The following is a 23,781-nucleotide window of genomic DNA, read 5'->3' on the forward strand; positions in this document are numbered from 1 at the left end:
GCCTTAAAAAGAAATGAAATTGAGTTATTTGTAATGAGATGGATAGACCTAGAGTCTGTCATACAGAGTGAAGTAAGTCAGAACAAAAAAGACAAATACCGTATGCTAACACATATATATGGAATTTAAGGGAAAAAAATGTCATGAAGAACCTAGGGGTAAGACAGGAATAAAGACGCAGACCTACTGGAGAACGGACTTGAGGATATGGGGAGGGGGAAGGGTGAGTTTTGACAGGGCGAGAGAGACTCATGGACATATACACACTAACAAACGTAGTAAGGTAGATAGCTAGGGGGAAGCAGCCGCAAGGCACAGGGATATTAGCTCGGGGCTTTGGGACAGCCTGGAGGGGTGGGATGGGGAGAGTGGGAGGGAGGGAGACGCAAGAGGGAAGACACATGGGAGCATATGTATATGTATAGCTGATTCACTTTGTTATAAAGCAGAAACTAACAGACTATTGTAAAGCAATTATACCCCAATAAAGATGTTAAAAAAAAAAAAAGAAGGATCAGTGTTAACTCTTCCTTAAATGTTGGGTAGACTGACTCAATTGTTTTTTTTTTTTTTTGCGGTACGCGGGCCTCTCACTATTGTGGCCTCTCCCGTTGCGGAGCACAGGCTCCGGACGCACAGGCTCAGCGGCCATGGCTCACTGGCCCAGCCACTCTGCGGCATGTGGGATCTTCCCAGACCGGGGCATAAGCCCGTGTCCCATGCATCGGCAGGTGGACTCTCAACCACTGCGCCACTAGGGAAGCCCTCGATAGCTTTTGACCCCAGTTATTTGACCCTATTGGAGATGCTGAGGCAAACCCAATATTAATTAACTTACTCCTTTTTTACTTAATTCAGCCAGAGTCAGCTTCTGTTACTCACCAATAAGAACCCTGACTTATATACAATCTCATTCCAGCATTAAGCAAATTAGGAGAAAAAAAAAAAAAAGAAAAGAAAGCTTATACATAAAATACCAGAAGTGATTGTAAGAAACCTAACAGTGCTACTCAGAGGTATTCTGTAAATACCAGGCATCAGTATTCTTTCTTAATTGAGTTTTTACATGAATTAAGCTGTATCTGTTCTTACTCTAGGCTAGAACTGGAGTGTAATAAAGTCAGAGAATAGACTAGCTTTGTAATTTCTTCTGTATCAGCTCTAACACTTCTCCTTCCACAGCCGGCTCTATTAGCAGGATGACGTTGCCACCACAAAATGGCAGTACCCTCTCTCCTCAGACTTGCTTGGTTTGAAATCAACATGTTTGTATTGAAAGCGCAGGATTGAGCTTCCTCTGATTGGCTGGGTAAGAAGCCTGAGTCTCTCTCTGGGATCCAGAGGGACTAGATAAATATACCCAGAAAAAAGAACTAGACTGAGGAACCTGGCTTCATTTCAGGCTCTGGAGCTGAGTCTCCTGTGATCCCAATAAGGAGGAAGAATGGAGAAACTCCTGACCGTGTCTTTGGTGACTCTGTGGCTTCAACTGGCCAGTGAGTTGGGGCTCTTGGCGATGGGAAGAGGGTGACCAAAGTTCCGAGCCCACAAGACAGAGGGGCAAAATCTTCTTGTTAATTGGGAAACGTACCCCCAAATTATGGAAGGAAATGCAAACACTAGAGAGTGAAAATGCAGTGACTGAATCCTGGCCTCTGGCCTTGTGTTTCTGCGTAGGGGTGAATAGCCAGCAAGGAGAGAGAATCTTCAGGCCCTGAGCATCCAGGAGGGTGAAAATGCCACCATGAACTGCAGTTATAAAACTGATATAGACACCTTACATTGGTACAGACAGGATTCAAGGAGAGGCTTTGCCCACCTGATCTTAATACGTTCAAATGAGAGAGAGAAGCGTAGTGGAAGACTGCGAGTCACGTTTGACAACTCCATCAAAGGCAGTTCCCTGTCCATCACGGCTTCCCAGGCTGCAGACCCTGCTACTTACCTCTGTGCTATGGATACACAGTACTCACCAGGCAACTGCAGCCCCAACGCAAACCCTGCCAGAGCTGCCTCTTATAAGCCGCAACAGTGTGCAGAGTTGGTGGTTATGTCTTCCCACAAAGGAGAGTCTACAAACAGCTGGCAACAGGAAAGGGAGGCCTGTCAAATTCCTGATGTTTTTGGCAGCATGTTAGACTAGGGTAAAGGGCATGAAATTTAGAACGGGAAACTGAAATACCAGATTCAGCTCTGCCCATCCTGGCTCTGTGTCCTTAAGCACACCACCGGTGTAGCAGCCTTGAGTTTCCTCACTTTAAGCAAAGGATTTGGACTGATGAGCCTAAAGACCTTTCAAGCTCTAATTTTACCAGGTTACTTGTGGAGGATGAGGAAGGACTTGTCAGTATTAGAAGGTCTCATCTGTTATATGTACAGCCTCCTCAAGACTTAGGTGGGGCTTTGAGATGCATGAGAGGAGTTTTGCATTTCTCTAATTCTAACAGTAGATTCATCAGACATTAGAGTTAAAAAGGATCTTAGGACTCTTTCAACCAAACTTTTCATTTTAAAGCTGAGCAGTGAAAACGTTGTATAATAATAGATACAAAGATCTGAATCTTTGGAGTAGTAGAGACAAAGATCTGAATCTGATTCTCCCATTTATTAGTTGTGTGATTTCCAAGCTTAAATTTCTCCATTAAAGAGATGGGAATTTATCAGAGAGTCATAATCTTTCCCCATACAAGTGAGAGATGTTCTCAGCTACCAGGTCCTAAAATGTTGTGTTTTGAAAGTGGATACTTCTATTATCACATATATAACAGTTTTCCATCCATTTTATTCTTGCTTCTGGTAAGAATAGTTTTTTTGATACATTTTTGATGCTACTGAAAATGTGTTTGTGGAGAAAGCACATATGTACTTATGTGATGCTTGGTGGAAAAGGTGGGGGAGGGCAGGCGAAAGGTTGGTAGGACTGTGGTTCCCACATTCCAGAGCTTCAACCACCAACATCACCTATATCAGAATCACCTACAGCACCTTGAAGATGTGGGCTATTAGGCACTTACTCAATCAGACTCTGATGCACTGATGCATTGCATTTTTTTTTTTTTTTCTGAGGTTCGCGGGCCTCTCACTTTTGTGGCCTCTCCCGTCGCGGAGCACAGGCTCCGGACGCGCAGGCTCAGAGGCCATGGCTCACGGGCTCAGCCACTCTGCGGCATGTGGGATCTTCCCAGACCGGGGCATGAACCCGTGTCCCCTCCATCGGCAGGCGGACTCTCAACCACTGTGCCACCAGGGAAACCCGATGCATTGTATTTTTAATGAACCTCTTCTATATCAGTTAGAGACTGGGTCAGCTTCAACTTACAAAAACTTGAAATAATAATCTTTTCAACAAGGTGGAGTTTACTTTCCTCTCACGTAAAGAAGCTCTGTCATGTGAAACATATGCAGTCCAGGGCTGGTATACTACCTTCATCACGTTATAAAAAATCAAGGGGTGGGCTTCCCTGGTGGCGCAGTGGTTGAGAGTCCGCCTGCCGATGCAGGGGACATGGGTTCGTGCCCCGGTCCGGGAAGATCCCACATGCCGCGGAGAGGCTGGGCCCGTGAGCCATGGCCACTGAGCCTGCACGTCCAGAGCCTGTGCCCCGCAACAGGAGAGGCCACAACAGTGAGAGGCCCGCATACAGAAAAAAAAAAAAAAAAAAAATCAAGGGGCTTCCTTCTAGCTCTCTGTCTCTTGTCCTTAAAGTGTCACTTTTGTTTATATACTTGGCAGTAACTGCTAGAGATCCATCCACTTTACACACATTCCAGGCAGAAAGAAAGAGAAGGTCAAGGGGCAAATGAGTACATGCTGGCCAAGTCAATCATTTCCAGAAAATCCACCCAACAGCTGCTACTTACATTTCACTGACCAGAGTGGTATTCCATGTCCCCACCTTTCTCCCGTCTGCAAAGGAGTCTGGGATGTCAGTATTTTTTCAGTCTCAGCATGTTGTCACTCACATCAAAACTGTGGGTCTATTAGTAAGAAATAGGAGAGAATGGACATTCTTTAGGCAAATAACAATTTCTGCTATCCTCAGCTTAGGGTATATTAAGTCTCATATGGGGTGTTTTGCTTCAGAGTTATTCATTTCTGAAATACTATATCCAGTCTATCTCCCAGTTGTTGACTTTGCTTCCTAAAGGTCTCCAGAAGATGTCACAAACCCCACACGCTAATTCACCTCCACCATCCTAATTAAAAATCCATATTAGTCCCTTGCCCCAGCATGTGACACACCCCATCATTCTTCAATGTAGTCCTCTGTACCACAGTGAGAATGATCTTGTCAGAGTGCAGATTTGAGCATGTCAATCACCTGGATCCCCATTTGCTCTTAAAATAAAGAGAAACGTCTTTTAAAATTTTTATTTATTTTATTTTTGGCTGCACTCTGTGTTTGTTGCTGCACGTGGGCTTTCTCTAGTTATGGTAAGCCAGGGCTACTCTTCGTTGCGGTGCACAGGCTTCTCATTGTGGTGGCTTCTCTTGCTGTGGAGCATGGACTCTAGGTGCACAGGCTTCAGCAGTTGCAGCACGCAGGCCAGGCTCAGTAGTTGCGGTCCACAGGCCCTAGAGTGCACGGGCTTCAGCAGTCATGGTGTGTGAGCTCAGTAGTTGTGGCTCGTAGGCTCTAGAGCGGAGGCTCACTAGTTGTGGTGCACAGGCTTAGTTGCTCCATGGCATGTGGGATCTTCTTGGACCAGGGCTCAAACCCGTGTCCCCTGCAGGGGGACAGCACCTTGGCAGGAGGATTCTTAACCACTGTGCCACCAGGGAAGTCCCAAAACTTCTTAATATGACCTACAAAACCTTGCATAATTTAGGATCTTGTTACCTCTCCAACCTCATTTCACAATGTACTCCTAATCTCTCTCCCTCTCTGTCTCTCTCTCTCTTCAACAATACTGGTATTATTTAAATTTCTTTTCTTAAAATTAATTAATTAATTTTGGGCTGCGTTGGGTCTTTGTTCCTGTGTGCGGGTTTTCTCCAGTTGTGGTGAGTGGGGGCTACTCGTTGTTGCTGTTTGCGGGCTTCTCATTGCGGTGGCTTCTCTTGTGGCAGAGCATGTGCTCTAGGTGCGTGGGCTTCAGTAGCTGTGGCACGCAGGCTCAGTAGTTGTGGCACGTGGGCTCAGTAGTTGTGGCTCAAGGGTTCTAGAGTGCAGGCTCAGTAGTTGTGGTGCACAGGCTTAGTTGCTCCACGGCATGTGGGATCTTCCTTCACCAGGGCTTGAACCCACGTCCCCATGCATTGGCAGGCGGATTCTTAACCACTGCACCACCGGGGAAGTCCTTAAGTTTCTTAAAAGTATCTTTTTCCTACTACATGACCCCTTCATAGCAACTGTAGGGGATTTCTTATTTATTTTCCTTTTCCTAAATTTTTTTCCTCCCTTCAAAAGAGTAAAAAAAATAGTAAATGCCTATTCATTCTTATACATCTGTCCAAGAGTCTATAGCTGAAGGAAGCTCAGGTGGCATTTTTAGAATTATAGACCTCTGCATTTTCACATTTGCAGTTTCTCCTTTATTTCTTTGATTATTTGATTAAGACCTATTTTCACTACTACTTCTGTGAGTTCCTTAATGGTAGCGTCCATATCTGTGTGTCTCACCCTTGAAAACTCAGCATCAGTGTATCTTAGGCATTAGGATCATCTAATTTCCTTCTTCTTCTTTTCTATCCATTAATGTATTCTTTATTTTAAGTCTCCTCAAAAAGGTATGATAACATTTATTAAAAGCAAGAAATATTTGGAAGTTTATGGATACATTCCTATGGCATAGCAGGGATTGGCAAAGCACAGCCCACAGGGGAAATCAGCCTGCCACCTGTGTTTGTAAATGATGTTTTATTGGAAAACAGGCATGTCCGTTTATTTATGCATTGACCACGGATGTTTCGTGTTATAAGAGCATAGTTGAGTAGTCACGACAGAGACTATATGACTTCAAAACCTAAACTATTTACTATTTGACCCTTTACGGGAAAACTGTTTGCCAACCTCTGGGGTGTACATGGGAATTTTTAGATTTGCAGTTTTTCGTTTGATAGCAACAAATTAAATAGTAAAAGCATATTTCTAATCATCTATATGGCCGACTTAGAATACTCCCCTTAGTTTTGAGGCTTTTGTGTTCTTTACCTTATTTTTATCAAATGAAAGACAAATGGAATAATGGCACTTTACAAATAAAAGCATCTCAGTTCTTTAAATGGATAAAAGTGTTAAGAATATTTTTTAAACATTTAAAAACTTTTTACTGAAGTATAGTTGATTTACAGTGTTCTGTTAGTTTCAGTTCTACAGCAAAGTGATTCAGTTATACACACGTATCTATTCTTTTTCAGATTCTTTTCCATTATAGGTTACTACAAGATATTGAGTATCGTTCCCTGTGCTATACAGGGATCTTGCAGGGCAATTTGTCTTGCATAACACATGAGCCAAGATTTTCTTGACGATTCTACCAAAGGATCAAGAAACTAGAGGAATAGTTCTGTCAACTTTTATGTAACTCCAAACAAAACCTCCTGCTGCTTCTCAGCCAGCCATGCTGTTTGCTTTCTGCATACTGCATAATGCAGAATTTAACCGTTATCATAGTTTTAATGGTACTGGAGGATGTAGTCACTGTCCTCACCTAACAGGGGGGATGTCTGCACACCCAACTGAAGGTAAACACTGCCTTCTTCCCTCACATTCTGGAGTCTTGCACACTGGGTGTTGGACACCTGAGCATTGGGAGTTAAACATCAGGATAAACAGGCCAAAGAAATGGAGAGGGAGATAAAAGGACAAAAATAAATCTGAATCGTGGAAATAAAGTATTCAAGCTGGTTTTATTCCCCTGGTGATAACGGCATCAGCTCTCTACTTCCAGTCTGAGCCCTCATTCCACATGGCTGGGTCCAGGCTAGTGGGAGTACAGGCAGGGCATATGATTTGTTTTACTTACCTGCTCCTCACTCAACTGAAAGCAATTTGAGATAGGAATCGTGTCTGGTTTTGGTTTACACATTGTAGACAACTCTGTAAATTTCCAGAATCAATGCTTGAGCCTAGGGATTCCTGAACACGCAGAATATAAGAGTACCTAGGTGGTCTGCTGAGCCAGAAAGCCTTGCCAGCAGGATAACTCTACTCAAGACCCTAATTTTAGTAAGAGCTAAAAAAATAGATCATTTTATCTGGTGAGAAAATCTATGTAGGTGAATGTGTATCATTTGAAGAAGACTATTCCTGTGTTCAACTGACTTAGTCATAGCCAGTGTTACTAGATTGACAGCACTGCCCTGAGAGCCTGTGTAAGGCAACATCACAGCTGTCTGCAGAAACAAAGTCCCCATGCCTTAAAATGGTTGATGTGAGCAAGTAACAATATTCTGACTTCTTGCTATAAATACAGTCATACTTTGCATAAAGTAAACCCAATCCTAGGGAAAGAATAAGCTATGAAATGACCCTGTCAAATCTTCTGCTGTGTTCACTTCACTAGCACAAATAACTGCACAAGAAACTAGACAAACAAGCTGACCGACACTGAGCAAACAGTTCTTTACATTGAGATTCCTGAATCCCTAATAATACAAATAAACAGGAGACAGGTAAATACCACACACGTGCCTCTGGAATGAAGAGAGTCTGGCTAATACTATGAAGTATCTAAACTCTACTTTCTTAAAAAAAAAATTACTTACTTGAATTGAAACAAGAATGTGACAAGAAGTGAAAAGAAGGTGTTTCAAAACAACTAAATGAAGTGGAGATAGGCAACCTTCCAGAAAAAGAATTCAGAATAATGATAGTGATCCAGGACCTTAGATAAAGAATGGTGGCAAAGACTGAGCAGATGCAAGCAATGTTTAACAAAGACCTAGAAGAATTAAAGAATAAACACCGAGAAGAATTCAAGAACAAGCAAACAGAGTTGAAAAATACAATAACTGAAATGAAAAATACACTAGAAGGAATCGATAGCAGAATAACTGAGGCAGAAGAATGGATAAGTGACCTGGAAGACAGAATGGTGGAATTCACTGCCATGGAACAGAAAAACAAAAGAAGAATGAAAAGAAATAAAGACAGCCTAAGAGACCTCTGGGACAACATTAAACTCACCAACATTCGCATTATAGTGGTCCCAGAAGGAGAAGAGAGAGAGAAAGGAGCCAAGAAAATATTTGAAGAGAATATAGTCGAAAACTTCCCTAACATGGGAAAGGAAATAGCCACCCAAGTGCAGGAAGCACAGAGAGTCCCAGGCACGATAAACCCAAGGAGAAACACACTGAGACACATAGTAATCAAAGAGACAAAACTTAAAGACAAAGGAAAATTATGAAAAGCACACAAGGGAAAAACAACAAATATCATACAAGAGAACTCCTGTAAGGTTAACAGCTGACTTCTCAGCAGAAACTCTATAAGCCAGAAGGGAGTGGCACAATATACTCCAAGTGATGAAAGGGAAGAACCTACAACTAGGATTACTCTATCTAGCAAAGATCTCATTCAGATTTGATGGAGAAATCAAAAGTTTTACAGACAAGCAAAAGCTAAGAGAACTCAGCACCACCAATCCAGCTCTAAAACAAATGCGAAAGGAACTTCTCTAAGTGGGAAACACAAGACAAGAAAAGCACCTACAAAAACAAACCCACAACAATTAAGAAAATGGGAATAGGAACATACATATCCATAATTACCTTAAATGTGAATGGATTAAATGCCCCAACCAAATGACACAGGCTCGCTGAATGGATACAAAAACAAGACCCATATATATGCTGTCTACAAGAGAACCACTTCAGACCTAGAGATACATACAGACTGAAAGTGAGGGGATGGAAATAGATATTCCATGCAAGTGGAAATCAAAAGAAAGTTGAGTAGCAATACTCATATCAGATAAATAGATCTCAGAATAAGGAATGTTACAAGAGACAAGAAAAGACACTACATAATGATCAAAGGATCAATCCAAGAAGAAGATATAACAATTATAAATATATATGCACCCAACATAGGAGCACCTCAATACATAAGGCAAATGCTAACAGCTATAAAAGAGGAAATTGACAGTAACACAATAATAGTGGGGGACTTTAACACCTCACTTACAGCAATAGTCAGATCATCCAGACAGAAAATTAATAAGGAAACACAAGCTTTAAATGACACAATAGACCAGGTAGATTTAATTGATATTTACAGGACATTCCATCCAAAAACAGCAGATTACACTTTCTTCTCAAGTGCACACGGAACATTCTCCAGGACAGACCACATCTTGGGTCACAACTCAAGCCTCAGTAAATTTAAGAAAATTAAAATTATATCAAGCTTCTTTTCCGACCACAACGCTATGAGATTAGAAATAAATTACAGGGAATAAAAAGTAAAAAAACACAAAACACATGGAGGTGAAACAATAAGTGACTAATTAACCAAGAGATCACTGCAGAAATCAAAGAAGAAATGAAAAACTACAAAGAAACAAGTGACAATGAAAACACAATGATCCAAAACCAATGGGACGAAGCAAACGCAGTTCTAAGAGGGAAGTTTATAGCAATACAATCCTACCTCAAGAAGCAAGAAACATCTCAGATAAACAGTCTAACCTTACACCTAAAGGAACTAGAGAAAGAACAAACAAAACCCAACGTTGGTAGAAGGAAAGAAATCATAAAGATCAGAGAGGAAATAAATGAAAGAGAAACAAAGAAAAAAGTAGCAAAGATAAATAAAACTAAAAGCTGGATCTTTGAGAAGATAAACAAAATTGATAAACATTTAGCCAGACTCATCAAGAAAAAGGAGAGGACTCAAATCAATAAAATTAGAAATGAAAAAGGAGAAGTTACAATGGAACCCCAGAAATACAAGGCATCATAAGAGACAGAAATACAAGGCATCATAAGAAATACCAGGCATCATAAGACTCAACCAGGAAGAAACAGAAAATATAAACAGACCAATCACAAATAATGAAATTGAAACTGTGATTAAAAATCTTCCAAGAAACAAAAGTCCAGGACCAGATGGCTTCACAGCTGAATTCTATCAAAACATTCAGAGAAGAGCTAACACCCATCCTTCTCAAACTCTTCCAAAAAATTGCAGAGGAAGGAACACTCCAAAACTCATTCTACAAGGCCACCATCACGCTGATACCAAAACCAGACAGAGATACTACAAAAATGAAAATTACAGACCAATATCACTGATGAATATAGATGCAAAAATCCTCAACAAAATACTAGGAAACAGAATCCAACAATACATTAAAAGGATCATACACCGTGATCAAGTGGATTTATCCCAGGGATGCAAGTATTCTTCAATATACACAAATCAATCAGTGTGATACACCATATTAATAAATTGAAGAATAAAAACCATATGATCATCTCAATACATGCAGAAAAAGCTTCTGACAAAATTCAACACTAATTTATGATAAAAACTCTCCAGAAAGTGGGTACAGAGAGAACATACCTCAACATCATAAAGGCCATATACAACAAACCCACAGCAAACATCACTCTCAATGGTGAAAAACTGAAAGCATTTCCTCTACGATCAGGAACAAAACAAGGATGTCCACTCTCGCCACTTTTATTCAACATAGTTTTGGAAGTCCTAGCCACTGAGATCAGGGAAGAAAAAGAAATAAAAGGAATCCAAATTGGAAAAGAAGAAGTAAATCTGTCACTGTTTGCAGATGACATGCTACTATACATAGATAATCTTAAAGATGTCACCAGAAAACTACTGGAGCTAATCAGTGAATTTGGTTTAGTTGCAGGATACAAAATTATTGCATAGAAATGTCTTGCATTCCTACACATTAACAGCAAAAGATCAGAAAGAGAGATTAAGGAAACAATCCCATTTAACATCACATCAAAAAGAATAAAACACTTAGGAACAAACCTACCTAAGGAGACAAAGACCTGTACTCAGAAAACTATAAGATACTGATGAAAAAATCAATGATGACACAAACAGACGGAGATATATACCATGTTCTTGGATTGGAAAAATCAATATTGTGAAAATGACTATAATACCCAAAGTTTGATAGGGATTGCACCGAATCTATAGATTCGGTGCAATCCCTAGCAAACTACCAATGGCATTTTTCACAGAACTAGAACAAAAACTTTCACAATTTGTATAGAAACACAGAAGACCCTGAATAGCCAAAGCAATCTTGAGAAAGAAAAATGGTGCTGGAGGAATCAGGCTCCCTTACTTCGAAGCTACAGTAATCAAGACAGTATGGTAGTGGCACAAAAACAGAAATATAGATCAATGGAACAGGACAGAAAGCCCAGAGATAAACCTATGCATCTATGGTCAACTAATCTATGACAAAGGAGGCAAAGATATACATTGGAGAACAGACAGTCTCGTCAATAAGTGGTGCTGGGAAAACTGGACAGCTACATGTAAAAGAATGAAATTAGAACACTCCCTAATACCATACACAAAAATGAACTCAAAATGGATTAAAGACCTAAATGTAAGACCAGACAATATAAAACTCTTAGAGGAAAACATAGGAAGAACACTCTTTGACATAAACAACAGCAAGATCTTTTTTGACTCACCTCCTAGAGTAATGGAAATAAAAACAAAAATAAACAAATGGGACCTAATGAAACTTAAAAGCTTTTACACAGCAAAGGAAACTATAAACAAGATGAAAAGACAACCCTCAGAATGGGAGAAAATATTTGCAAACGAATCAACAGACAAAGGATTAATCTAAAAAATATATAAACAGCTCATGTAGCTCAATATTAAAAAAACAAGCAACCCAATCCAAAAATGGGTAGAAGACCTAAATAGTCATTTCTAAAAAGAAGACATGCTGATGGCCAAGAAGCACATGAAAAGCTGCTCAACATCACTAATTATTAGAGAAATGCAAATCAAAACTACAATGAGGTATCACCTCACACTGGTTAGAATGGGCATTATCAGAAAATGTACAACAACAAATTCTGGACAGGGTGTGGAGAAAACGGAACCCTCTTGTACTGTTGGTGGGAATGTAAATTGATACAGCCACCATGGAGAACAGTATGGAGGTTCCTTAAAAACTAAAAGTAGAACTACCATACGACCCAGCAATCTCACTACTGGGCATATACCCAAAGAAAACCATAATTCAAAAATACACATGCACCCCAATGTTCATTGCAACACTGTTTACAAAAGCCAGGTCATGGAAGCAACCTAAATGCCCACTGACAGATGAATGTATAAAGAAGATGTGGCACATATATACAATGGAATATTACTCAGCCATAAAGAGGAACGAAATTGGGTCATTTGTAGAGACGTGTATGGACCTAGAGACTGTCATACAGAGTGAAGTAAGTCAGAAAGAGAAAAACAAATATCATATATTAAAGCATATATGTGGGATCTAGAAAAATGGTACAGATGAACCGGCTTCCAAGGCAGGAATAGAGACACGATGTAGAGAACAAATATATGGACACCAAGGGGGGAAAGCGGGGTGGGAGAGGGTGGTGTTTGGAGGAACTGGGAGATTGAGACTGATATATGTATACTAACATGTAGAAAACAGATACTTAATAAGAACCTGCTGTATAAAAAATGAAATAAAAGAAGGTGTTTCAAGAACCAAGACACCTAAGTAAGGTCACCTATCCCTCATAAGGCTAAAGGTGTAAGGCTGCTGTTATCTAAGTATGGTTCATGCGCCCAAAGGAGGCCCTTTCAGGGTGGTTTACCAAACTCGATGAGTTTTCTCTCTCTTGTTGCAGATTAGTACTCCGCACAGGATTCACAGCGACCCCCCTGTCATTATGTCTCTCTCTCTCTCTCTCTCTCTCTCTGTTTGTACACGTCCCTCCTCTCTGATACACTGGTCCACAAATTCTAGGCGCTTTAAGATCCCCAATCTCCTATTCCGTCTCAATCTCACAACGAGAAAGCTAGGCTATTTTTGGTAAATCCCTCCTGCACTGGTGCCGAGAAGCTGCCTCCATGAAGTAAGCTGGGCAATGTTCGCGCTCACCTCATCTGTTTTCCTTATCTCTGTGCTACCTGTAGTCCAATGTCCAAAAGTTGTTTCATAGAGTTTGTCCAGTTTTCCAGTTGGAAGGAAGGTCAACTCTACCTTTATCAGTGAAGAAGTTACAGTAATTTGTTTTTATTGTATTTTACAAATATGTCATTTCATGATGGATAGGATAAAAACCTTTTCAACCAACCATACATTACTTGAGACCTGCCTTAGGTAATGTTTCCTCTGTGGCATGCTGAATGAGTCTTGGGGATGAATAGTAATTCAGGCAAAGGATTTGGGGAGATTAGGGAGCACTTTCTAGGCAGATGAATCCCTGTCTTACCCATGGGAGTCATGGAGACATATGCAAGGAAGAGACCTCTGACTATTCCAGTTAAAAATTCTGCCTGGGATTATTTGGGTATCTAGAGATACTTGTACCATGCAGAAAATGATAGAAGCAACAACTGAGTATTTCCCTAAGCATGCTCGTGTTTAGAGCTCTCTTCTGAGTCCTGTCTCATTCTCCTTTGCCTATGCCTCAAGCAGATATAGCTGTGGTGCAATTTTCAGCATGCCCACCAGAGGGCGGGGTTTCCTACAAATGTGGTTCCTCTTTTTATTCAGGTGCTGGTTTGACTTGTTTACTTTGTAGCCACAAGACATTACTGTTGCTGCGCAGAAAGGGGCTCTCAGTTTCTAAGTGAGGAGTTTCTATAATATTCAGCTGCAAACTAGCCCCATTAGATTTGGTGTATCCTAGGGAGCAAGGACCGTTGTCAACATGTTTTCTGCCATTCTCTCTGTTCTTGTGATCTTCTTAATATTCAGTAAGTAACATTTTATCTTAAATGCTCATCATTTTTAATTTTCCTATAATTATGGGTAACTTTTAGTTTTCTTCTCTGGCTGAAAACTCTCCTTCTGTCCATTTATAACATAATAAAGTGATTCTCTTGTAGGAGGGACCAATGGAGACTCAGTGAACCAGACAGAAGGCCCAGTGACTGTCTCAGAGGGGGCGCCTAGGACCCTGCACTGCACTTACCAGACCTCTGATTCAAATCCCTATCTTTTCTGGTACGTCCAGTATCTCAACAAAGCTCCGCAACTCCTCCTGAAGGGCTCGAAAGCAAGCCAGAGGGCAGAGCATCAAGGTTTTCAGGCCACTCTTGTTACGAGTGACAGCTCCTTCCACCTGCAGAAACCCTCAATGCAAGCATCAGACTCAGCTGTGTACTACTGTGCTCTGAGTGACACGGTGAGAGGGGCTGCAGGGGGAGCTGAACACAAACCCAAGGGGAGCAGGAGGGCTGAAGTGAGCAGCCTTGGGAGGAAGAGGTATATTCTCTCCTTGGGCAGTGTTGTGTTTATTTAGAGCTTTTCAGGAAAATAAATCAAGGTCAGATCTAATTCCTAGAAACCCAGGAGGTTGGCACTTGTTCTTCAGGGAGAATAGGGTGGATGTTAGTCTTAAAGAAGACCCAAGCTCTGATCCCCAGAAGTGTCCCTGTTCAGCCAGAAAGACTCCTCCCTTCTCTAGACTGACTTTCAAAAACATCTATTTTCTCTTAATGTAAGATGGATGTTAGATGTCACGATATTAATATATTCATTTAGGGAAGAGAAAAGGAATAAATGACTAAAAGCTGCATCAGCTGAATCACAATCATAGATCAGCACAGGGATGCCAAGCAAATCATACACAAATTTTCACGCGGCTGAGACGTAACGCTGTTGAGGCGCTGCTCTCAGTGAAACGAGCCAGAGCTGCTGCAGCAGTGGGATGAAAAGGCATTTGTGATTTTTGAATGGCTACATTTTTGATATAAGGAACTAGGAATGCATGGTCTGGTGATTTTGCATTCATTTGGACTATAGGATGGGATACTTGAAAGCAAGGTGTTTCTAGCACAGACCGACTACTGATTGGCATTAGACACGTACAGGTGGACAAATTTTCTCCACCAGGAAACTTGCTGTGATAGCATTAAGCAGACAAGGAATTTTATCCAATGTAAATTTCCCCAGGAACCAATGCCTTGGAGTGAAGGAAGAAAAGTTACGATGACTGAGGGTAAATAGTTTGATTTTCCTGTCTGGAAGAAGGATCTGTGAGCTTATTTCACTGTAGAGTTTGGCTGCAGGCCAAAAAAAAAAAAAAGCCATACAAAAACATGGATGGCTATTTGTTCTCAGAAGTCACCATAATCATAACAAATTGTATTAGTTATAAAACTTTTGTCTATCCTAGATGCATTGGCTGAATATGGCAAATGGCTGCAGCACTGATATAATTGTTGTCAACTTAATCACAGTAAAGTCTAAATAGGCAGGTTAGATTCACGAACCATGTCAGCAAGCCATGACGTGCCACAGGCAAACTGATAGCAGCAAGTTACATTTCCTGTTCTGGTGGAGAAGCATCTCGTACTTTAGTACTTGTGCCCGTGCCCTGTCAGGCACAGGGCTGTCGATTAGACCTGAATTTGAGACAGAACACAGCACATTTCACTCACAGGAAGAACTTCCAACATGGGGTTCCCTGGCCTGCTAAGAGTTGTCATAGCCTCCGTCCGCCTTGGTAAGGCTGGGAAGGATGGCCACAAACAGACTCAGCTCCACTCAGCTCCCATGTTTGGGGGTAGGGCAGGTTATTATTGTCTGCTGGTGTGTAGGAGAGTTGAGTAATGGGGAGAGGAATTAGAAGTCTTAGTCCTATGTTTGTCCCTTGCAGCCCTCGGGGTTCCACCAGGAGAATCAGCCTAATCGTTTCTCTCTGTCTCTCTGTCTGTCTCTCTCCATATATGTTATATATATAAAATTTTTTCTTCTCCCCAGGATCCATCACAGCCCAGAAAGTAACTCAAGACCAGCCAGGGGCTTCCCTGGTGGTGCATTGGTTGAGAATCTGCCTGCTAATGCAGGGGACACGGGTTCGAGCCCTGGTCTGGGAGGATCCCACATGCCGCGGAGCAACTAGGCCCGTGAGCCACAACTACTGAGCCTGCGCGTCTGGAGCCTGTGCTCCGCAACAGGAGAGGCCGTGATAGTGAGAGGCCCGCGCACCGCGATGAAGAGTGGCCCCCGCTTGCCACAACTAGAGAAAGCCCTCGCACAGAAACGAAGACCCAACACAGCAAAAATAAATACATTAATTACTAAACTCCTACCCCCAACATCTTATTTAAAAAAAAAAAAAAGAATTGAAAAAAAAAATAAAAACCAGCCAGAAATTTCTATGCTGGAGAAGGAGGATGTAACCTTGGATTGTGTATATGAAGCTAGTAGTTACAGTTATTATTTATTCTGGTACAAACAAACAGCAAGTGGGGAAATGATTTTCCTTATTCATCAGGAGTCTTACAATGAGTGAATACAACAGAGGGTCGGTAGTTTCTGAACTTCCAGAAAACGGCCAGTTCCATCAGCCTTACCATCACAGCCTTGCAGCTTGGGGACTCAGCGGTGTATTTTTGTGCTCTGAGAGACCACAGTGATGCAGGTCCCTGTGGGAACCCCACAGAAACCTCAGATCTCAACGTGAGGTGTCCCTCAGCTATGAAAACCTTAGTGAGATTCTCGGTAAGGGCAGGAGAAGGCAGGGGCCGTGGCAGCGGGGCAGGGGAGTTACAAGTGGAAACCTCACTCTAAGGAAAATGCTATCTCTCTGGCTCGGAGAACATATCTAAAAGTGTCATTCATCAAAAGCATCTTTATCTTCAATTCTTCATCTTGAAGTAGATCATTAGCCAAAAATAATTTAAAACTTTTTTATGGTGATTATATTAAAGCAAGTGATTTGGTTTAAAAAAATTCAGTAATATTTGGCCAAATCTGCACCTGAATTGTTAAGACTTTTAGGTTCACTGCACAAATATTTATGCATTGCTGACTAAGTCTTGTCATTATGTTAGATCTGAAGTATCTGTTAAATGGCACTTCTTGGACTCTATCTGTCCCATTGTCTCATGCTGTGCCATGAATGACTTGGAATGATGTACATAGAATAAATGTCACCACAAGTGTTGACACCAAGGAGGAATGAAGCTCTTCAGTTTGCTCAGAAACAGCCCCATTACCAGATCACATTCTCTATATGCAAGTTTAATGCAGAAAAAATAGAATATCCAAAGAAGTAATACTAAAAACAAAACAGAACAACTCAAAAATTCTACTAGTCAGGAAAAACTCTGCTACAGAGTCACATCTTATAGGATGTTTTCCATTCTGCGTTTTTACCCAGCAGTATACTATGAAATAATTATTTGCACAGCATTATTTACAGATCAAAATCAAACATTCTAACGGCGATATTCCAATGAATGATTTTTTTTTTAAGAAGATGTTGGGGGTAGGAGTTTACTAATTAATGTATTTATTTTTGCTGTGTTGCGTCTTCGTTTCTGTGCGAGGGCTTTCTCTAGTTGTGGCAAGCGGGGGCCACTCTTCATCGCGGTGCGCTGGCCTCTCACTATCACGGCCTCTCCTGTTGCGGAGCACAGGCTCCAGACGCGCAGGCTCAGTAGCTGTGGCTCACGGGCCTAGTTGCTCCGCGGCATGTGGGATCCTCCCAGACCAGGGCTCGAACCCGTGTCCCCTGCATTAGCAGGCAGATTCTCAACCACTGCGCCACCAGGGAAGCCCCCAATGTATGATTTTATAATACTTTTTTGGCGAATTCCGTCTTACTAGCTTCTTACATTGTTTTACTCACAGTAACAAATAATGCTGGAATGAACACACAGGTATTTGATGATTTCCTGGACAATTCCAAGGAGGTGAATAGGAATTTACCTTTTGTCTTTCTGGTATGAGCTCCCTGATCATTTCTGTGACCCTGGAGTATAGCACATTTTCACTCTACAACTACTAAACACTCATATTTTACCTGTTACAGAAAATTCTCTTACATCAAGGCTTTGCTTTACAATTTAGCTCCTAATGACTCCAGATGGCCTCAATTTCAGACAATTCTGTACCACATATGTTCAAAGTAGCTGTAATATAACATCTGAAAGAGTAATGTCTCTGTGCTATCGTGTGGTGATATTAGGTGGCAATTAACCTGGTGGATATGTTTTCATCTGGAATTCCAAAAATAAAGATATTATTCCTTGTGTAAGAATTTTCTATCCCTACTATACAAAAAACAATGATCCCAATACAGAACAACTTTCCAGAAAAGAAAGCATAAGTGTGTGTGTGTGCATGCCTGTGTGTGTGTGTGTCGCGAAGAAGGAGAGTGAGAGAGAACATGATAGGCGTATGTAGCCAAGTCATGAAGTAATTAACTAAACAGTTAAATTTCGTAAAACGTATTGGAAGTAAGCAAAATCTTTCAGAGACAACTTTTAATGAAGAAAATAGATGTAAGTAGTTTACAAGGGAATATATCAAAGATTTGAAGCAGGAAAAATGTATCTTAGAATCTGGTGCAGGAAGCGGTATTGGCGAGAGGTACTCAAAGGAGGATTCCCAAAAGGTAGTAAAAATTTTAAAAAACACCAGACCGAAAATAATCAATGACCTATCTTGTTTAACAATTATTTCAATCTGTTTGTACTTTTAAAGTCTGAGAAATCTTCTAAAATGTTTTGGATAACATGCACACCAGCTCAAACTGGAGCCGTTGTAAAATCACGGTCACTAGTCTCTACTTGATCCCTAACATCCCCCAAATCATATCCCGTCTCCTTAATCAATGAGCTGTCTAATCATAATCGCCTTTTTCAATTTTCTTGATTGTCACATGACTCTAATTTTTCTAATATCTCCATCAGATTATTTTGCCAATAAATAAATAAATGCCATCTGGGAAGGAATGCACTAACAGTGTGCCTGTAACTTGTTTTCTGCTTCCTCTGAGGTCACCTGAGGCCTTTGGGGTTTCCTGAGCTGACCTCTTTGTGGACACAGTAATCTCATTTATACCTGAAAAGTAAAGAGGAGTTTTTAGGAGTTGTTCAATACTAAGTTCTTATCCAGAATGACCTTAGCAGGACATGCAGGGTATTGCTAGATTATTCATTGAAAATAAACTAGAATTTATGGACATGGGATATATCTGATTGGAAAATGGCAGTCAACTAATGTTGGATCTCTGGTGCATGATTAGTAAAACCTGAAAGACCCCAAACCTCAATGACTTCCCTGTTGCAACCTGTGTTGCTATAGTTGATGCTTGTCATACTGAACCCCAAATCTGTCCTGGTGTTAAAAAAGGGACTTTGTGAAGCTTCATTTGAACAATTCATGAGCTCCCAGAGACTGAAGCTGGGTTTGCTGCTCTTTCTTTCTTGTAGTTTTGCTCTTCAGAAGCCCTGTTTTATCCTCTTCTAGTCACTACCATCCTTCCAAGGAAACCACAGTCCCATAGATAGATTGGTTTTGCCCATTTTTGAACATTATACAAATAAAATAATATAGTTTGCATTTTTTTCTATCTGTATTCTTTTCTTAATATCATATTTCTAAAAGTCATCCATGTTGTATACAGTATAGTTTGTTTATTCTCATTGCTGTATGAACATACCAGAATTTATTTAGCTACCTGCTTCAGTGGTTCTTTGCATTTTTCCTGCCTTTGGCTGTTATCAATTGTGGTATTATGAATATTCTTTTTTTTTTGCAGTATGCGGGCCTGTCACTGTTGTGGCCTCTCCCCTTGCAGAGCACAGGCTCCGGATGCGCAGGCTCAGCGGCCATGGCTCACGGGCCCAGCCGCTCCGCAGCGTGTGGGATCTTCCCGGACCAGGGCAGAACCCGTGTCCCCTGCATCGGCAGGCAGACTCTCAACCACTGCGCCACCCGGGGAGCCCATGAATATTCTTATACACGTTCTTTGGTGAACATATTTACACACTGCTATTCGGCATATATATTAGAATTTCTGGATTAAAGGGTAAAGATATATCTGGCTTTAATTCCTCCACTAGCTAAGCCCTCAAAGAGTGCTAATAACCTCGGTGTTATAAATCAACCGAAATTTCCAAACCTCATCATTGCTGACCTCTCAGAAACATTAGATACATGAGTTGTGACCATTTACTCTTGCTTCAAATCCTCTCTTCCTTAGAGAAAGTTTCTCTCTTTCTTAGACAAACAGCTTCTTCTCTGACAAAACACTCTCGGAGGTTTGTACCTACTTCTTGGGCTGTTTCCTCTCTCACTCCCGCACACACCTTCATCTCCCTTCCAGTCATTAACTATTGCATGTCTGCAAGGTTAAGCTCTAGACTGTGTCCTCTCTTTGTGTTATTCTCTCTCTCTCTGACATTTTACTCATGTCTACATGACTCTGTGTCATACCTCATCATCTACTTTCTCTAGCTTCTCACTCAATTTAACAAGTATGAGCCACCTTTCTGTCACATATACACAGAGATAAAAATAACAGAGTAATCAGCATTCTGGCCATAAGTACAGTAAAGTGAGAGAAATTGTCATTGCCACCTAGTGTGACCCTCTGAATCCTCCAAACTCCAGGGGATTCATTTCAAACTCTCTGAGTCAATCTTCTGAATCTCCTCTAACTTGGCTTGAGGAAGACACACCATCACAGCTTCACTTCTGTTTGCTCTAACTCTTCAGTGAATTATCAGTTTTCTCATATATCATTACTCTGCATAATAGGCTAAGGAAAGTTGAACAAATGCACTTCATATATGTTTTGGAAGTGTACCCAAGCATGTATTGTGGACTCTCTCCATGGGTTCTCATGTACTGAAGGCTCTCTTCCAAGTCCAAGACAAAAGGAAATGTTGCAATTAATATGTTTTTATAATCTACATCTATATCTATACTTAGGTATAGACTTCTAAAATACCTGTTATGCCTATAACTGTGAGTTCCATACAGTCAGGAAACATGTATGTATTGTACATTACACAGTACATGGCATGTAGTGGTTGCACATTAAATATTGGCTAACTGAAGAATGAATTAATTGATAATATCAACAGATACAGAGCTTCTACCCTTTGGATGCTGTTAGACAATTGTGTATCAATTAGTTCTTGTATTCATCCAATTCTCATCACCATAAGGATACTTCTATTTCCACGTACCATAAATCCCCTTTCTGTTTGTACAGATTTTCGTCATATGGTACTATTTTCAGGTTTGCAATTAGATGGTCTCCCTCTTGTTGGCATAGACAGAGCCATCTTCATCACCTGAGTGAGTCTATAGGAAGATGTATATCGAATTCATTTTCTTGTGGACTTGGAAGTCCCTCTTATCGGTGAGTCTTCCGGTTTCACCTGGAGATGACGTATTCCTGTACTATCTCTTTTCTGCTTTCTTCTCTAGAGCTTTTATCTTAGAATTTCAGCCTCAAATATTTATTTCCTGTGGCTAGAGATATGAGTCCTATAAAGCTAAGGGTGGTAGTGGGCAGAGAGTGGGGGAGTGGTCCAGGCCGAAAGAAAATCACAGTTAACTTAGTTCTCTTTGAGTCTCAATACTTTTCCTTTCCATCCTAACTCCTAGGGCTCAAAGGAAATGACGTGTTTATAATAGGTGTTCTCCATACACTAGATGTTGCCCATGAGTACAACTGGATGGTGTCGAACTATCTGTTTCTATTTATCTTTACCATTGCCATCACTTGTTCTGCTTCTTTGTATATTTTTAATTTCCAGTCTAGTGACCTAGTTTGGGGGTAGATATTCCTACCATTGGGAGTCCTAGCCTGAGACAAGAAAAATGTCTTGTCTGTTTTTCTAATTTCCTGATTCTGGTTCCAAGGGCTGAATTATTTCAATCAAGAATCCTTTTAAGTTCCTGGATTCTCAACCCTTAAGAAAACTTTTAGGAAGTATTATCCTCAATTGTAATATTGATATGTTAAAAGTTCTCCTAAGAGAGCAAAAATCAGGACTCTGCCTCTGGCACAGTAGAAAGAAGAATCACTACATACTTGGGGAAATGAGCTATTTGACCTTGGAATGGTGACTGTGATAAAAGGTAGATGGAAGCATGTAATTTTAGCAAAAAGTAATAAGAGAAAGAGGGAATTCTCTTTCTTGTGACAATTTGTAGAGAATATTCTCTTTTTCAAGAAACACATGCTCAATTATAGGAAAGAAGTTATAGCAAGGAAGAGACTCTCACTTTAGTTCACTCTCATGACTTAAATATTAATAGGCATTTTGTTTCTAAGAGAATTTTAAACTTTAAAAGAATGTGAATTTTAGGAGAGATTACAGTTATCCTTGATCATAAGATAGATGTAACCATTTTCCAAATCTATACTAGAAAACATTGCCCTGTAATATGTGATAGATGATTTCAGAGGCTGATATGTTGAGAAGGGTTTGGGTTTGTACTATAGTTTTAACTTTACTTCTAATTTAGAGAAATCACAGTAAGTATAAAAAGGGAAGCTCACAGGCTCAAAGCATAAAAGTTTTTTTCAGTCTTCTATGAGAAGGGCTCAAGCTACATTTTGGTTATGTTGCTTTGAACTAGTTACTTGATAACAGCAAATAGGTAAAGCTTAAGACAAAGATGATGACAGATTCCTCTTTTCTAAAAAAGATCTTCTTAAAAATATACATTATAAAAATCAACTCAAAATGATCATAGACTTACATGTAAAATATAAACTATGAAACTTGAAAAAAAATAAGAGAAAAATCTTCAGGCCTGGAGCTAAGTAAACCTTAGATTTGATACCAAAAGCATGATACACACACACACACACACACACACACACACAGACACACACACACACGCACCCCTAACTGAATCAAATTTAAAAACTTTTCCTCTACAAAGGACCCTGTTAAGAATATGAAAAGATAAGCTACACACTGGGGGTAAATATTTACAAACCATGTATCTGACATAGTATTTGTATCTAGAATATATAAAGAACTCTAAAAGCTAAATGGTATAGAAAATGAACAACCAGTTAGAAAAACGGGTGAAAGACTCAGATTGATATTTCACCAAAGAGGATATACAGATTGCAAATCAGCACATGAAAAAATGCTCAACATCCTTAGCCATCAGAGAAACGCAAATTAAAACCACAATGAAATATCACTATACAACTATCAGTGGGGCTAAAATAAAAAATTGTGACAACATCTAATTCTGGCAAACATGTAGGGGAAACTGGATCACTCATAAACTGCTGATGGGAATATGGAATGATACAGGCACTCTGGAAAATGGACTGGCAATTTCTTATAAAACTAAACATGCAATGGAGACTTGGACACTTATCCTAGATAAATAGAAGACTTTATTTACATAAAAATCTGTACCTGAATATTCATAACAGGTTTATTCATAGCAGCCAAAATATGGAAAGCTGATGTCCCTTAGTAGGTGACTGGTTAAACAAACTGTGGCACATCCCTACCATGGAATACTACTCAGAAATAAAAAGAAACAAACAGGTTGGTTACACACTATTACCTGGACAAATCTCATGTTTTTACTACTCATACTGAGTGAAAAAAATCTCAATGCTTACTTCTATATAATTCCATTTATATAACATTATTAAAATAACAAAATCGTAGGGATGAAAACAGGTTAGTGATTGTCAGGGGTTAATGACTAGGGAAGGGGCGGGTGTGGCTACAAAGGGGTGGCATGAGGAAGCCTTGTGGTTATGAAACAGCTGTGCATCTTGATTGTGGCAGTGAAGCTATACATGTGATATACATGAATGCATGAACCTGTACATGTGTAAAATTG

General features: G+C 40.3%; 1 long non-coding RNA gene across 1 annotated transcript in view; it reads right to left on the reverse strand.

Moving 5' to 3' along the window:
- Nucleotides 1–3,676: 3,676 nt before the first annotated feature.
- LOC116748984 overlaps nucleotides 3,677–23,781 on the reverse strand; it is a 56,655-nt gene continuing 36,550 nt past the window's right edge. The window contains exon 3 of the long non-coding RNA XR_004348459.1: nucleotides 3,677–3,978. This is a non-coding gene — a long non-coding RNA (uncharacterized LOC116748984). The remainder of the gene's footprint in view (nucleotides 3,979–23,781) is intronic.

This window comes from Phocoena sinus, chromosome 2, assembly GCF_008692025.1.
Source record: "Phocoena sinus isolate mPhoSin1 chromosome 2, mPhoSin1.pri, whole genome shotgun sequence".
Classification (NCBI taxonomy): Eukaryota; Metazoa; Chordata; class Mammalia; order Artiodactyla; family Phocoenidae; genus Phocoena; species Phocoena sinus.